This window comes from Convolutriloba macropyga, chromosome 11, assembly GCF_964194025.1.
Source record: "Convolutriloba macropyga chromosome 11, txConMacr16.3, whole genome shotgun sequence".
Lineage (NCBI taxonomy): Eukaryota > Metazoa > Xenacoelomorpha > Acoela > Convolutidae > Convolutriloba > Convolutriloba macropyga.
Window position 1 is genome coordinate 32803117 of NC_134478.1, and position 16520 is coordinate 32819636.

At 34.7% G+C, this 16520-nt stretch overlaps 1 protein-coding gene across 1 annotated transcript in view; it reads right to left on the reverse strand.

The window, feature by feature from the left end:
- The window catches only part of LOC142349105 (SWI/SNF-related matrix-associated actin-dependent regulator of chromatin subfamily A member 1-like), a 63445-nt gene extending 48774 nt beyond the window's left edge, over positions 1 to 14671 (reverse strand). Inside the window, exon 1 of the mRNA XM_075400517.1 lies at positions 14649 to 14671. The gene's annotated coding sequence lies outside the window, so the exon portion shown is untranslated. The remainder of the gene's footprint in view (positions 1 to 14648) is intronic.
- Positions 14672 to 16520: the final 1849 nt, after the last annotated feature.

Sequence of the window (16520 nt, forward strand, 5' to 3'; positions counted from 1 at the left end):
TTTGGAGCAACCAGAATTACAACTTTTTAATGAACACAAAATCACAACCCTCAGTTCCACGTGATTTTAATATTAAATATTAATTTAAATAATAAATATTAATATTAATTATTGACAAATATTAAATGACACCCATTGTCAATTACTTTGCAACATAAAGCAGCTCCTCAGAAAAAAGAAATTCGCCAAGAGCAACCATTGGCAAAAAAAACTGATTTCAAACAAATGCAGACGGTAATTAGTAACATTAAAAGTGAACCGATCAGTTTACACGCTAGAAAAAGCAGACAACTAAATGAATCACTTTTTCTCCCTACTGATAAAATATCTACCAAAAAGTTGAAATCAACTTCAAATTGAAAATTTTCCTCAAAAATGTCAACGAACATCAAGCAATTATCAAAAATTGAGTTGATGATTGTTAAGTTTTGTCTCTTTCGTGCGAACTCAGTTTGAAATTATTTTCAATCCAATTGTTCTATATTCCAACAGCTACTAATTTTTTTTAAAAAAAATGAATCAAAACGACCCCACCCCCTATTAATTTTTTCGTCAATCATTAATTCTTTTGTTGGACGTTTATTTCAGGTAAGGCCAGGTTTGTAAAAACTATTTAATTTTTACTTGACCAATCAAAAAGTAGAAAAGCGAAATGCTAAATTTTTGTTTACTTCACGAAAGTGGACTCTCTATTTTGATTATTTAATCTTTTTTGAGTGAACTGAAGGAGTACGCTTTAAATTCAATCAAGCGTAAATTGAGAGGAGGGTTGCAATATTGGCAAAAATTTTGTTTGATTTTTGCCGAAATAAGCATTTTCCTCTCTTTTCTTCTTGTTGTAAGTTCCCCAGTTATAATCAATTCAGCTGATCACAGTCATATAGAACCCTTGATTAGGTAATAAAATTGATTATGGCCAGTATGTAGCAGCAATCGACAAAAAAACCTTTTCTACCTCAAAAAACCCGACCTGCTTTTATTTTTTGAATCGAAAATATATATGAAGTCCTCCTCTATCCCATTAAATCTGACTGCTAATTGTAATGAAACCATTTCGAAAGAGCAAACATCGAAATCAAATTAAGTCGGAAGTAAGGACGTCAAAAAAACTTTTTTAGCTATTTCCACAAGTGGGTGCCTTTCCCGTCTTTATGTTTTCGAATGTTGTTTGAAGAAGCACTTGTTATTTCATGTCATATTAACACAAGAAATGATCAACGGTTAGAAAGCGGAAGTTTAACAATGCACAACATTAGTTTGCAAAAATGTTTAAAAGAAAAATATGATTTTCTAAATCTCCAAAGTTAGGTGCCCAAAAAATTTATGAGAATGAGTCAATATCTTTCAAACTTCTGCTATTTTTTTTCCAAACTCAAGAAGTTAAAAAAATTTCCTTTGTCGTTGCGAAAACAGTCTCTGATATATGTTAACCAGAACTTTACACACGAGCTTGCGAGAAATCTTTTTTTCAAAAAAAATTTCAGTATTGTCATTTGAATACCTAATTTTTTTTAAAAAATTTAAAAGATTATTATTAGATATTTTAATCTAGCTTCATGACAGTTTTTCTAGCAATTGATTAAACATAAACCAACTAACGTCGGAAAAGATGCTCTCGAATGACAGGCGGGGCATAAAATTGTATGAGTGCAAAACATCAGACGAATGTAGGGTTCGAACCCCAACCTCCTGAGTCAGATTCCTTCACCTTGCCAGAGGTATTAAACACTCGGCTATCAGGGCCCCGTAATCGCATCTCTAACAATAGGTTTGTTTGCACACAAACTTTATTTTCGAGTGAGACCAATTGAAATCACTCAAACACCGAAAAGTGCGTGAAAAAGTTACTAGAACAAAAAATTTTTCCATAATAAAAGCACAAAACGGTCAAGCAAAAATTTTGCATAAAAAAGACAAGCGTTTACAATAATTGCTTCGCATTCGGGAGCAATTAACCATTAACACACTAACGCCGAAAGAAAAGCTCTCGGACGACCGGCGGAAGGCAATAACTTCTTTCGAGAGCAAATACACTTTATTAATTTAACTTCCTCAACCCCCTATCCATCCCCTAAAACTTCCTTTTCTTGTTTTCTTTTCAATCTTTTAGACAGCTCCTTTATTCCAACTTGCAACAAAAATGTGAATTGACGGAAGATAAAGAGCCGGCCTCGCATATATTCCCAATGTTGAAACAATAAATAATTTTTAAACAAATTGTAAGAACTCATTTTAAAAGCAAGAATTAGCTATCATGATGCAGATTAAGGTTCTGAAAATAGAAGACAATTCACCATAAACAACGAACAGGAAACGTTGAATAAAATCGCGATGAAGGTTTTGACAGAAATTTCAGCCGCCTTGTCATAGAAAAAGCACTATTCGATTAAATGTTTCAAAAGTGCATCAAAACGTTAAATACTTTTAGTTTCGAGGTGATGGGCAGCAAATACAAAATTTGTGTCCTGGAATAGATCCTTTGATCTGTCATCAAAAAAAGGACAATACACATTTGGCAAACATTTTACTATTGATTCGAAAGATAAAAACTAACTAAAATTAGCCACTTCAACGGATTGTCAGAAAGAAAAACTATTAAGGGAAAAATTCGTTTTCCACTTTTTCTCAGTTCCGACATTGACTAAAAAAAATAGAGCAGCAAAAGACGAATCCGACTGCATTCAGTACACATCAGACTATAGAGAAAGAGAAATCACATTTGCTGTTGCAATCTGTGTAGGTTGTTCTGCGTTCCCTCTTAAATATAAAATCAAGACTTAGATTATCCTATTTGTCCGTCATTAAGCATTCTCCACGCCGCTTGCGGCGCAAACCACTTGAGGCCGTATATAAAAATTTATAAAAACTCGTTTAATTCCTGTAATTCTTATCGGAGGACAATTCACTCAACTTCTCGACCCTTTGCAAGACTACAGATCGCTACCATACGTTGTTTAATTTCAGTCTGCTGTCAACATTAAAACTTTCGGATGTGCTCCAAATACTGTGTTTGTAATTTCATTCAGCTAACTACTTTCGAAAAAAGCCATTCAGCTAACACTATCCTTCATAAAAAGATCTTATATTAGACCAGACTTTTATACAAACTCAACACTCAATTTAATGTTTTATGTTTGTTTCCGTAGCTGACGCTATTAAAAAACATTCCACTGAAAGCAATAGAATTCAATTTGTATACCGCAGCTTGTCGGTTTTTTCAGAATTGTAAGTAAAATATAAAACTCAAATTTTCCTTTCCTGAATTCACCGTTAACTAACTTTTATTTAATTTATAATAATAAGGCTTTAATAGATCCAGAGGTCACAGGACCTTAGGTTAGAAGTAGTTCATATAGAGTTCGTTATTTTAAACTTTTTCACTTCCTGGTAGTTTGAGCATCCTCATGATGATCTCCTGGCGCATGGGTGCTCTCAATGCAGTTTTAATCAAGGAAAGCAAAGTAAAGCCTAAAAATTTTATTTGTGTAGTCCATTGAAAAATTAAATCGTATTTAACGTATTCGTTGCACAAATTTGCCAAGTGACAGGCCAGGACGTACAAGTCGGATTGACATTTTATCAAACATTTTCATTGTAGCAAACCTTGCAGATTTTGACATATTACCCCTAGTAGATATTAACTTCATTTCAAAATTTTCGCAAACAGAAGGATGTCATGAAGTTCCTGATACAATGAAAACTGTAGAATGTTCAGGAGTAACAAGTCCTATTTTTAGCTTTCTCGGCTAAGCTTTTCCAAGAAGCAGCTTTTCTTAGAGATCTCTTTTAGGTGATCTTTATAATGATGACCCATAATTGATGATCGATGCAATGAAATTAATGTATGAGTTTCTCCTGTTCAAAGTATTATTTTCTTGAATTCTTTTGGTTGAATAAAAAGCTTTGACCGCATATTGCACTCTTTTTACGTGATATGACTACGTGCGGTTATTCGTGACAATCAGACCCAGATCATTTATACTGAAACACCAAAACCACTGATTATTCAGACGCACATTGCGGTGACGTAAAGAGCACATATTTCTATGATATATTTATCACCATGGAATTTTTTCACAATGCTGAGCGTTTTTTGACGTCCGAACTCAAATAGAGGGCATTCGTTGTGATTAGCTTAATCAAATTAAGTCGGAAGTAAGGACGTCAAAAAAAAACTTTTTTAGCTATTTCCACAAGTGGGTGCCTTTCCCGTCTTTATGTTTTCGAATGTTGTTTGAAGAAGCACTTGTTATTTCATGTCACATTAACACAAAAAATGATCAACGGTTAGAAAGCGGAAGTTTAACAATGCACAACATTAGTTTGCAAAAATGTTTAAAAGAAAAATATGATTTTCTAGATCTCCAAAGTTAGGTGTCCAAAAAATTTATGAATGAGTCAAAATCTTTAAAACTTCTGCTATTTTTTTCCAAACTCAAGAAGTTAAAATAATTTCCTTTGTCGTTGCCACAACAGTCTCTGATATATGTTAACCAAAACTTTACACACGAGCTTGCGAGAAGAAATTTTTTAAAAAAAATTTCAGTCTATTGTCATTTGAATACCAATTTTTTTTTAAAATTTAAATGATTATTATTAGATATTTTAATCTAGCTTCGTGACAGTTTTTCTAGCAATTGATTAAATATAAACCAACTAACGTCGGAAAAGATGCTCTCGAATGACAGGCGGGGCATAAAATTGTATGAGTGCAAAACATCAGACGAATGTAGGGTTCGAACCCCAACCTCCTGAGTCAGATTCCTTCACCTTGCCAGAGGTATTAAACACTCGGCTATCAGGGCCCCGTAATCGCATCTCTAACAATAGGTTTGTTTGCACACAAACTTTATTTTCGAGTGAGACCAATTGAAATCACTCAAACACCGAAAAGGGCGTGAAAAAGTTACTAGAGAAAAAATTTTTCCATAATAAAAGCACAAAACGGTCAAGCAAAAATTTTGCATAAAAAAGACAAGCGTTTACAATAATTGCTTCTCATTCGGGAGCAATTAACCATTAACACACTAACGCCGAAAGAAAAGCTCTCGGGCGACCGGCGGAAGGCAATAACTTCTTTCGAGAGCAAATACACTTTATTAATTTAACTTCCTCAACCCCCTATCCATCCCCTAAAACTTCCTTTTCTTGTTTTCTTTTCAATCTTTTAGACAGCTCCTTTATTCCAACTTGCAACAAAAATGTGAATTGACGGAAGATAAAGAGCCGGCCTCGCATATATTCCCAATGTTGAAACAATAAATAATTTTTAAACAAATTGTAAGAACTCATTTCAAAAGCAAGAATTAGCTATCATGATGCAGATTAAGGTTCTGAAAATAGAAGACAATTCACCATAAACAACGAACAGGAAACGTTGAATAAAATCGCGATGAAGGTTTTGACAGAAATTTCAGCCGCCTTGTCATAGAAAAAGCACTATTCGATTAAATGTTTCAAAAGTGCATCAAAACGTTAAATACTTTTAGTTTCGAGGTGATGGGCAGCAAATACAAAATTTGTGTCCTGGAATAGATCCTTTGATCTGTCATCAAAAAAAGGACAATACACATTTGGCAAACATTTTACTATTGATTCGAAAGATAAAAACTAACTAAAATTAGCCACTTCAACGGATTGTCAGAAAGAAAAACTATTAAGGGAAAAATTCGTTTTCCACTTTTTCTCAGTTCCGACATTGACTAAAAAAAATAGAGCAGCAAAAGACGAATCCGACTGCATTCAGTACACATCAGACTATAGAGAAAGAGAAATCACATTTGCTGTTGCAATCTGTGTAGGTTGTTCTGCGTTCCTTCTTAAATATAAAAATAAGACTTAGATTATCCTATTTGTCCGCCATTAAGCATTCTCCACGCCGCTTGCGGCGCAAACCACTTGAAGCCGTATATAAAAATTTATAAAAACTCGTTTAATTCCTGTAATTCTTATCGGAGGACAATTCACTCAACTTCTCGACCCTTTGCAAGACTACAGATCGCTACCATACGTTGTTTAATTTCAGTCTGCTGTCAACATTAAAACTTTCGGATGTGCTCCAAATACTGTGTTTGTAATTTCATTCAGCTAACTACTTTCGAAAAAAGCCATTCAGCTAACACTATCCTTCATAAAAAGATCTTATATTAGACCAGACTTTTATACAAACTCAACACTCAATTTAATGTTTTATGTTTGTTTCCGTAGCTGACGCTATTAAAAAACATTCCACTGAAAGCAATAGAATTCAATTTGTATACCGCAGCTTGTCGGTTTTTTCACAATTGTAAGTAAAATATAAAACTCAAATTTTCCTTTCCTGAATTCACCGTTAACTAACTTTTATTTAATTTATAATAATAAAGGCTTTAATAGATCCAGAGGTCACAGGACCTTAGGTTAGAAGTAGTTCACATAGAGTTCGTTATTTTAAATTTTTTCGCTTCCTGGTAGTTTGAGCATCCTCATGATGATCTCCTGGCGCATGGGTGCTCTCAATGCAGTTTTAATCAAGGAAAGCAAAGTAAAGCCTAAAAATTTTATTTGTGTAGTCCATTGAAAAATTAAATCGTATTTAACGTATTCGTTGCACAAATTTGCCAAGTGACAGGCCAGGACGTACAAGTCGGATTGACATTTTATCAAACATTTTCATTGTAGCAAACCTTGCAGATTTTGACATATTACCCCTAGTAGATATTAACTTCATTTCAAAATTTTCGCAAACAGAAGGATGTCATGAAGTTCCTGATACAATGAAAACTGTAGAATGTTCAGGAGTAACAAGTCCTATTTTTAGCTTTCTCGGCTAAGCTTTTCCAAGAAGCAGCTTTTCTTAGAGATCTCTTTTAGGTGATCTTTATAATGATGACCCATAATTGATGATCGATGCAATGAAATTAATGTATGAGTTTCTCTTGTTCAAAGTATTATTTCCTTGAAATCTTTTGGTTGAATAAAAAGCTTTGACCGCATATTGGACTCTTTTTCTTACGTGATATGACTACGTGCGGTTATTCGTGACAATCAGACCCAGATCTTTCATACTGAAACACCAAAACCACTGATTATTCAGACGCACATTGCGGTGACGTAAAGAGCACATATTTCTATGATATATTTATCACCATAGAATTTTTTCACAATGCTGAGCATTTTTGACGTCCAAACTCAAATAGAGGGCATTCGTTGTGATTAGCTTAATCAAATTAAGTCGGAAGTAATGATGTCAAAAAAAAACTTTTTTTAGCTATTTCCACAAGTGGGTGCCTTTCCCGTCTTTATGTTTTCGAATGTTGTTTGAAGAAGCACTTGTTATTTCATGTCACATTAACACAAAAAATGATCAACGGTTAGAAAGCGGAAGTTTAACAATGCACAACATTAGTTTGCAAAAATGTTTAAAAGAAAAATATGATTTTCTAAATCTCCAAAGTTAGGTGCCCAAAAAATTTATGAGAATGAGTCAATATCTTTAAAACTTGTGCTATTTTTTCCAAACTCAAGAAGTTAAAACAATTTCCTTTGTCGTTGCGAAAACAGTCTCTGATATATGTTAACCAAAACTTTACACACGAGCTTGCGAGAAGAAATCTTTTTTTCAAAAAAAATTTCAGTATTGTCATTTGAATACCTAATCTTTTTTTAAAAAATTAAATGATTATTATTAGATATTTTAATCTAGCTTCATGACAGTTTTTCTAGCAATTGATTAAACATAAACCAACTAACGTCGGAAAAGAAGCTCTCGAATGACAGGCGGGGCATAAAATTGTATGAGTGCAAACATCAGACGAATGTAGGGTTCGAACCCCAACCTCCTGAGTCAGATTCCTTCACCTTGCCAGAGGTATTAAACACTCGGCTATCAGGGCCCCATAATCGCATCTCTAACAATCGGTTTGTTTGAACACAAACTTTATTTTCGAGTGAGAGCAATTGAAATCACTCAAAAACCGAAAAGTGCGTGAAAAAGTTACTTGAATCAAAACTTTCTTTTCAATCTTTAAAACAGCTCCTTTATTCCAACTTGCAACAAAAAAGTGAATTGACGGAAGATAAAGAGCCGGCCTCGCATATATTTCAAATGTTGAAACAATAAATAATTTTTTAAATCAAATTGTAAGAACTCATTTTAAAAGCAAGAATTAGCTATCATGATGCAGATTAAGGTTCTGAAAATAGAAGACAATTCACCATAAACCACGAACAGGAAACGTTGAATAAAATCGCGATGAAGGTTTTGACAGAAATTTCAGCCGCCTTGTCATAGAAAAAGCACTATTCGATTAAATGTTTCAAAAGTGCATCAAAACGTTAAATACTTTTAGTTTCGAGGTGATGGGCAGCAAATATAAAATTTGTGTCCTGAATAGATCCTTTGATCTGTCATCAAAAAAAGGACAATACACTTTTGACAAACATTTTACTATTGATTCGAAAAATAAAAACTAACTAAAATTGAAACTGAAATATGAAACAATTAAGGGAAAAATTGATGTTTAACGTTTTCCACTTTTTCTCAGTTGCGACATTGACTAAAAAAAATAGAGCAGCAAGAGACGAATCCGACTGCATTCAGTACACATCAGACTATAGAGAAAGAGAAATCACATTTGCTGTTGCAATCTGTGTAGGTTGTTCTGCGTTCCTTCTTAAATATAAAAATAAGACTTAGATTATCCTATTTGTCCGCCATTAAGCATTCTCCACGCCGCTTGCGGCGCAAACCACTTGAAGCCGTATATAAAAATTTATAAAAACTCGTTTAATTCCTGTAATTCTTATCGGAGGACAATTCACTCAACTTCTCGACCCTTTGCAAGACTACAGATCGCTACCATACGTTGTTTAATTTCAGTCTGCTGTCAACGTTAAAACTTTCGGATGTGCTCCAAATACTGTGTTTGTAATTTCATTCAGCTAACTACTTTCGAAAAAAGCCATTCAGCTAACACTATCCTTCATAAAAAGATCTTATATTAGACCAGACTTTTATACAAACTCAACACTCAATTTAATGTTTTATGTTTGTTTCCGTAGCTGACGCTATTAAAAAACATTCCACTGAAAGCAATAGAATTCAATTTGTATACCGCAGCTTGTCGGTTTTTTCAGAATTGTAAGTAAAATATAAAACTCAAATTTTCCTTTCCTGAATTCACCGTTAACTAACTTTTATTTAATTTATAATAATAAGGCTTTAATAGATCCAGAGGTCACAGGACCTTAGGTTAGAAGTAGTTCATATAGAGTTCGTTATTTTAAATTTTTTCACTTCCTGGTAGTTTGAGCATCCTCATGATGATCTCCTGGCGCATGGGTGCTCTCAATGCAGTTTTAATCAAGGAAAGCAAAGTAAAGCCTAAAAATTTTATTTGTGTAGTCCATTGAAAAATTAAATCGTATTTAACGTATTCGTTGCACAAATTTGCCAAGTGACAGGCAAGGACGTACAAGTCGGATTGACATTTTATCAAACATTTTTATTGTAGCAAACTTTGCAGATTTTGACATATTACCCCTAGCAGATATTAACTTCATTTCAAAATTTTCGCAAACAGAAGGATGTCATAAAGTTCCTGATACAATGAAAACTGTAGAATGTTCAGGAGTAACAAGTCCTATTTTTAGCTTTCTCGGCAAAGTTTTTCCAAGAAGCAGCTTTTCCTAGAGATCTCTTTTAGGTGATCTTTATAATGATGACCCATAATTGATGATCGATGCAATGAAATTAATATATGAGTTTCTCTTGTTCAAAGTATTATTTCCTTGAATTCTTTTGGTTGAATAAAAAGCTTTGACCGCATATTGGACTCTTTTTCTTACGTAATATGACTACGTGCGGTTATTCGTGACAATCAGACCCAGATCTTTAATACTGAAACACCAAAACCACTGATTATTCAGACGCACATTGCGGTGACGTAAAGAGCAGATATTTCTATGATATATTTATCACCATGGAATTTTTTCACAATGCTGAGCGTTTTTTGACGTCCAAACTCAAATAGAGGGCATTCGTTGTGATTAGCTTAAAATCGCCTGATAACCAAACCTATCACATATGACATTTGCTGATCAAATGTGGAATATAAATAGTTTCAGAGAGAGAGAGAGAGAGTGTTAATTTATCCTCGCTTGCAAAGTATAAATAAATAAAATAAATACAAAATAACAAAAATTAAATAAAATAGCACAATCAGCAGAGTATATTGAACTTAAAGCAAGGACAGGACACGCAACGAGGTCGTTCGACCTACTTCACAGCGTGCCCGGAAGAACGAGAAGCATTTTAAATTTCATCATTGACGAAAAACGTAATTAAAACATTATTCATTTTTTTTAAATAAAAACTGATTTTCCAAAACAAAATGTGATTCATTCAAAATTTAAAAATATTATAACAACTCATTTCTGTTTTCCGGCTTCTATCGTATTTAAGAGCTGACTTAAGAGAACACACAAACTTCGTTCAGTAAGAAGGAGAGAAAAAAAGGGAATTGTTGACAAAATTGCATATTAGAAGACAAAAACTCCTAAAAAACATCTTTCGAACTTAGAGAAATCAAATTTTGATTGCAGAAATCGAACCGCAGTGCCTTCTACGAAGGCACCGCAACTATTTTTTGTTAAGATCATCTTAATTTGCAAAGCACGCATCAAGGATAACAGGGTTCCCAACAATTAGCCCAAAAACTTTTCGATTAATTATATTTTAAGGAGGAAAGGGTCTTAGAAACTATTATAGCTAACTGAATAATGGCTAATGATTATTTCTACGACTACAGACCGAAGACTTCCCTTGACAGCTCTTGATTTCCTAAAATATAATTATCTTTAATCCTATGAACAGTCGACGAAAAGTTTTGATTTGTAAGGTCTTTACCGTCGATGATGGAATTTTCATGCAAAAGGCTATACAGTTTACTTCCACGATACTTTATAGAGCAGCGCTGTAGTTTGTTTTTTGTCATTGGAACACTTAGATAGTTTTTAGTTGATCTTCTGGTTGAAAAAATGCTTGTTTTTTCCAAAGAAAAAAAATTATTAAGAAAACTTTCTGCGTGCATCTTGAGGATAGATCGGGAAAAAAACTTAACTAACTCGTAAACCTAAAGTTCATGATTTGTCAGGTTGTTAGTTTCCAGCATTATCTTGGTAACGCTCTCTTTGAAAGATTTAAAATGAATTATACGCATAATTTTTCTTTGTATATCTTCAATAGGAACAAGGGCTGTATAAGATGTACAGCCATATACTAAAAGGCCATATTGAATTAATGGCTATATATTCATTTGATAGTACTGTAGTAAAAGCATTCGGGGAACGTAGTGCCTTAACTTACACAGTATTCCACATTGTCTACTGAGTTTATTGATAATGCAATTTACATGCTGCTTGAATGATAGTTTATTGTCAATGATTACGCCTAAATAACGACAATAGTTCTATTTTCACTTCAACGCCGTTTAGAACAAAGGGTGAACTAGAGGCACTTCCTAGTGATATGTTGACCTGTGTTGCTTTTTCGATATTTCGTTTAAGCTTGTTGCTATCGAGCCAATTGGACACAGATTTGATGTCTGCCGTTAGTTCTTCATGGGAGCACTTGATGGCAGTTACGTTTGTGTCATCAGCAAACTGAAAAACTTCACTGATCTTACAAACAAGCGGTAAATCATTTACGTAGAGCAGAAAAAGAAAAGGACCTAATACTGACCCTTGGGGTATCCCACAATTAATTGGTTTCTGGTCAGAATAAACGCCATTGCAGGAAACAAATTGCATTCTATCTTTTAAGTAACTGCTCATCCATTATTTGCATGGTCCTCTGATACCAATGAAATCTAGCTTCTTCAACAAAATGGCGTGATCGATGCAATCGAAGGCTTTTGATAAATCCAAAAATAAAGTAATCATGTGATTTGATTGATAGTTTTCTCTTACTTTTTCCGTGATTTCTGCAATAGCGTCGACTGTAGAATTCTTTTTTCGAAATCCCAATTGCTTTTTATGCAAAAGATCAAAACTTTCGACAAATGAGTATACTCTGTTGTACATTGCTCTTTCAAACACTTTGCTGAAAACCATTAGAAGAGAAATGGGACGATAATTATTCAGATCGCTTTTGCACTTTGTGAAGTGGTATTATAATTGATTGCTTCAACTCCGATGGGAAAATGCCTGTTTTGAATGAACTGATGATAACACCAGACAAAACAGGCGCTATTTGCCGGTAACAGCTTTTAACGATTATATTGCTTACGTGATCAGCACCAGATGAGGTTTTGTTATCGAGATCTTGAATGATGTTTTCTATTTCCGAAATAGTTTTTGGTCTCAGCCAAATTGAAAAATCCATTACACTCTAACAACTGTGTAGGACTGACATTTGATTCTTTTATAGTGCCATGCAATGTCTCCGCAATATTAGAGAAATGCTCATTGAATTTTTCAGCAATCTGGATATCTTCAATGATTATACTGCCTGTCTTTAAGCAGAGATGATCAATTCAACGAGCATCAGTACTCTTACCTCTCAAGTCATTCAAGAGTTTTGTTTTCTATCACCAATACATTTATTGAATTTAGAGAAATAAAAATTTTTCTTCGATTTTTTGAGTTCATTTTCTACACGTACTCTTAATTCTTTAAAGGTTTGGAGATACTGTGGGTTTTTGCTATTTTTCCATTTACGGTGCACTTGGTTTCGCTTGTTTCTTAAATTAATTATCCTGTTAGTTAAGTATTTTGGTCGGGAGAAAACCTTTGATGGAGCTACGCGTTTTATCGGCGCATATTTGTTTAAAACTTCGATGAAAGTGGAATGAAAAGTCCCAAAACTAGTTATTTCTTTGTTTTTAAGAACATGAACAAGGCACTCGCAAAAGGAATTGATTCTTTCACTTGATTTTAGACAACTGGTGTCTCTGAAAGTAATATATTTACTGGAAGGAGGGTTCTTTGATTTGAGATCCGCTTGGAAAAGCACAGGGAAATGATCACTATAATTTTCATGCATTAGAACTTCTACAGAGATCATCCCTAAATCAAAATTTTTGCAGATAGCATGATCTAAGCATGACCCTCTGTTTGAGGCAGGACGAGTTATCTTGTTGTTTAAAAAGTTGTATCCGTTTGCTTCTATAGTTGCTAGATATCTTAGAGTTGCATCAATTTGCTTTAGTACGTCTATGTTGATGTCTCCCATAATCAAGACAGGCAAGCCCTTCGATAAACTTTCCAAAAATTGACCAAGTTTATCGATAAAAAGCAGTTTATTTATTCTCGGTGGATTATAAACCACAGCTATCAAAAATATATTATCATGGTATTTGACGTTTAGGAAAAGGCATTCTTCAAACGGAGAGTCAAGTTCATCAATAAAAGAGACAGAGTTCAAACACTGTATCATTACGCCTCCCCACGAGTGTCTCTAGCTTTGTTAAACACTTTGTAATTTGGAGGAGCTAAGCAGTTAGGTTCATCATTAGGATTTAACCATGTTTCAGTAAGAGCTAAGATTTTAGGAGATTGTTGCTGACTTAGTATAAGTGCCTCTAGTTCATTATAGTGTTTTCTGAGAGAACGCGTGTTAATATGTAGCACATTAAGAGATTTCAGCACGAAAAGTATCATTGGATCTATAGCGCAACTTTTAGGATTTGGAGAGTTCCCTATCATACCCAGCACAAAGTCTTTCAATGTTTCGGGGTCTGATACTTTTTCCCTTAGGTCCTGGAGTAGCTGCTCATACCGGTCCTCTGCCGGAGTAGGCTCTCTTGCTCTCCTATTACCGATTATTGGTTGATGATAGTTGGCAATGGGATGGTAGGTCAATGGTGGTGGTTGAAGGCTTGAAGCAGTGAAGCTGTCTGACTGCACATTCGGATTGCCCAAAGCATTTACTTCCATTGGTTGTGACGGCACAGAGTTTACTTGTTTTCGAGTCCTCTTCTTAGTTGCCACGTTTTCAAATCTATCGACGTCATTTTTTGTTCGTACCTCCACAAACTCTCGTCTCCCTTCGTTGTTCGTTACTTCAGCTTTCACAGCAAAATTATTAGTAGAAACTTTGAGATGTTTCTCGGTTACAGCATAGTTTAGAATTTCCCTGTCTTTTTCAGGGAGGCACTCTTTCATGCTTATAAACTGTTGGTTTCGGCTGTTCTTAACTCCATAGAGAAATGATTGGCATCTCCACAAAAAGTTTTTGTCAGCGAAATAAACAAATTTAACAATCACCGAGCACTGCCCTTCTACTCCACTCTTGAGGAAATGACAGGCTTTCAGATTTTCCGGCGGGATATTTGAGTTGAATATGTCGTTGATGAAATCGATGACTTGGTCCTGCAGCGTCTTGTTAGATATCGGATCATAGAGAAAATTGTTGAATATAAGACAGTCTTTTCTACTGTAGCGCTCTAGTTGTAGCACTCTTTCGGAAAGGTCCTCTATACAGTTGGTGAGATACACGATGTCTTCATCTTTTCTCTGAATGTCTTTCTTGAGGGCAGTCATCTCACTGTTCACAATATATAATATATTTGCCAGGCTGGGGTTGTCAATACTCAGTTGATCAATAGCTTGGTTAACTTGAAGGTTAACCATGGTGTAGGAGCCCAGGTCTCAAGCAGTATCTGAAGCTATTTAATAAGTTTATCACAACAATTCAGAATATTTGAACAGCTAGGACAGCCGTTGTAGTCCAATTAATTCTATATTCGACAAACTACAGTGGAATCACAACCAACTTGTGCCCTCGGCGATCTCCAATTCTTCAGAAAAAATTGATATATTTTTTTCTATTGCTGTTATTGCTCACTTATCTTCCATCTTTTATGCTTTGCCTTCTTCCTGTGCTCGCCCTCTCCGTTGACAACAATTGATCCCAGCTTGCTGTTTCACTCCGTATCTGTCCGCGAGGAAAACTTCCTTCACCAATTGAAAGACCTGATTTACGCTTTTCCTGGCTTCAACCTTTATCCTCAGTCTGTAAACCATAAAAGAACGCGTATCGCTAACCGAAATCAAATTACACCTATTTCGGCGCACTTTTCATCTGACTTTTAGAAGTGAACTGCCGCCACTCCAGTTAAGCTGTTTAAAAAATGAAGGAAAGCAATTTAATTACGCAAAAAGATAGCGCAACTTTGATTGTCAAAATTCAGAAGCGTTAAGCACTCGAAAAGTCGAAACGGTCAAGTGAAAAATTTGCGTAACATAGCTGGCATATTGCCAGAAAAAAGCCACAATAGCTCCGCAGATCTGCAGTCTCGGAAAGATAGTAAAAAATGACCAGAAAACTTTTTTCATTAAATGCTGAGGTGTTATATTTTGAACAAGAATCAGTATACCTTATTACTGCTTCTGTTAGCTGCTCTTAAATAACATTCAATTAGAGTGACACACACTCACTTGACCTTATCTCCTTGAATTAAAGGAAAGAAAAGTTAATTTCAAAGTGAGGAAGTCTTCTTAAGAGCGAGGTAAGTCAAGTGTGACCAAAAACGTAATCACGCGAATGAACACAAAACTCGTACCACTAAGAGTGAACAATGACGTCACGCACGCGCTTCAGTTGAAATTGTATGAACGAATGGAAAAAAAGCAGATGTGAAGTGGTTGTGACGCCATATGGTTGTCACAAAAATCTTGACGACGAAATAAAAAAAACCAAGAGAAGGCCAATAGTAGCCCCAGCTATCGCTGTGCGGCTAGTAATAAAAATTTACAATAACAATAAGAGTGAAGTCATTTTTGAGAGCGAAGTAAGTCACGTACGACGAAATCACGAGAATAAACAAAAAACATAGCAGGACAAGTCCTGACGAACAATTCAAAGAATTTTCATTGGCTAAACAAAAAACTAGATCTAGAACGGACGAGTGAATTTGAAAAACATTTCTAAACAAATCAGATAAAAAAACAGAGTATCAATGTCAAAAGGCAGCATGTGAAAAAAACCATAAGCGAGAAATGGAACTTTGGTTCAAACAAAAAACATGGCCTAGAATGAACTACGAATAGATTGGGAAAACAATTTAGAAACATTTTGGAAAATTGCCAGAAAATAGCCGCAATAGCTTCATAGATCAGTAGTCTCAAAAAGAAAGTAAAAAGGACAGACAAAAAAACTTATTCTTTTCATTAAGGGCTGAGATGTTAAATTTTGATTAAGAATCTGTATAACTTATTGCTGTTTCTAGTTGCTGCTCCTTATGACCTTATCTCTTTGAATTAAAGCAAAGAAAAGTCAAATTCAGAGAGAGAGGAAGTGAGGTAAGTCACGTGTGACCAGAAATTTAATCACGCGAATGAACAAAAAAACTAGCTCCACTAAGAGTGAAAAATGACGTCACGCAGGCAATTCAGTTGAAATTGCATGAAGGAATGAACAAAAAACAGATTTGAAGTGGTTGTAACGTCATATGGTCGTAGAAAAAATCTAAACAAAATAAATAAAAACCAAGAGAAGGCAAATAATAGCCTCAGCTATCGCTTCGCGGCTATTAAAA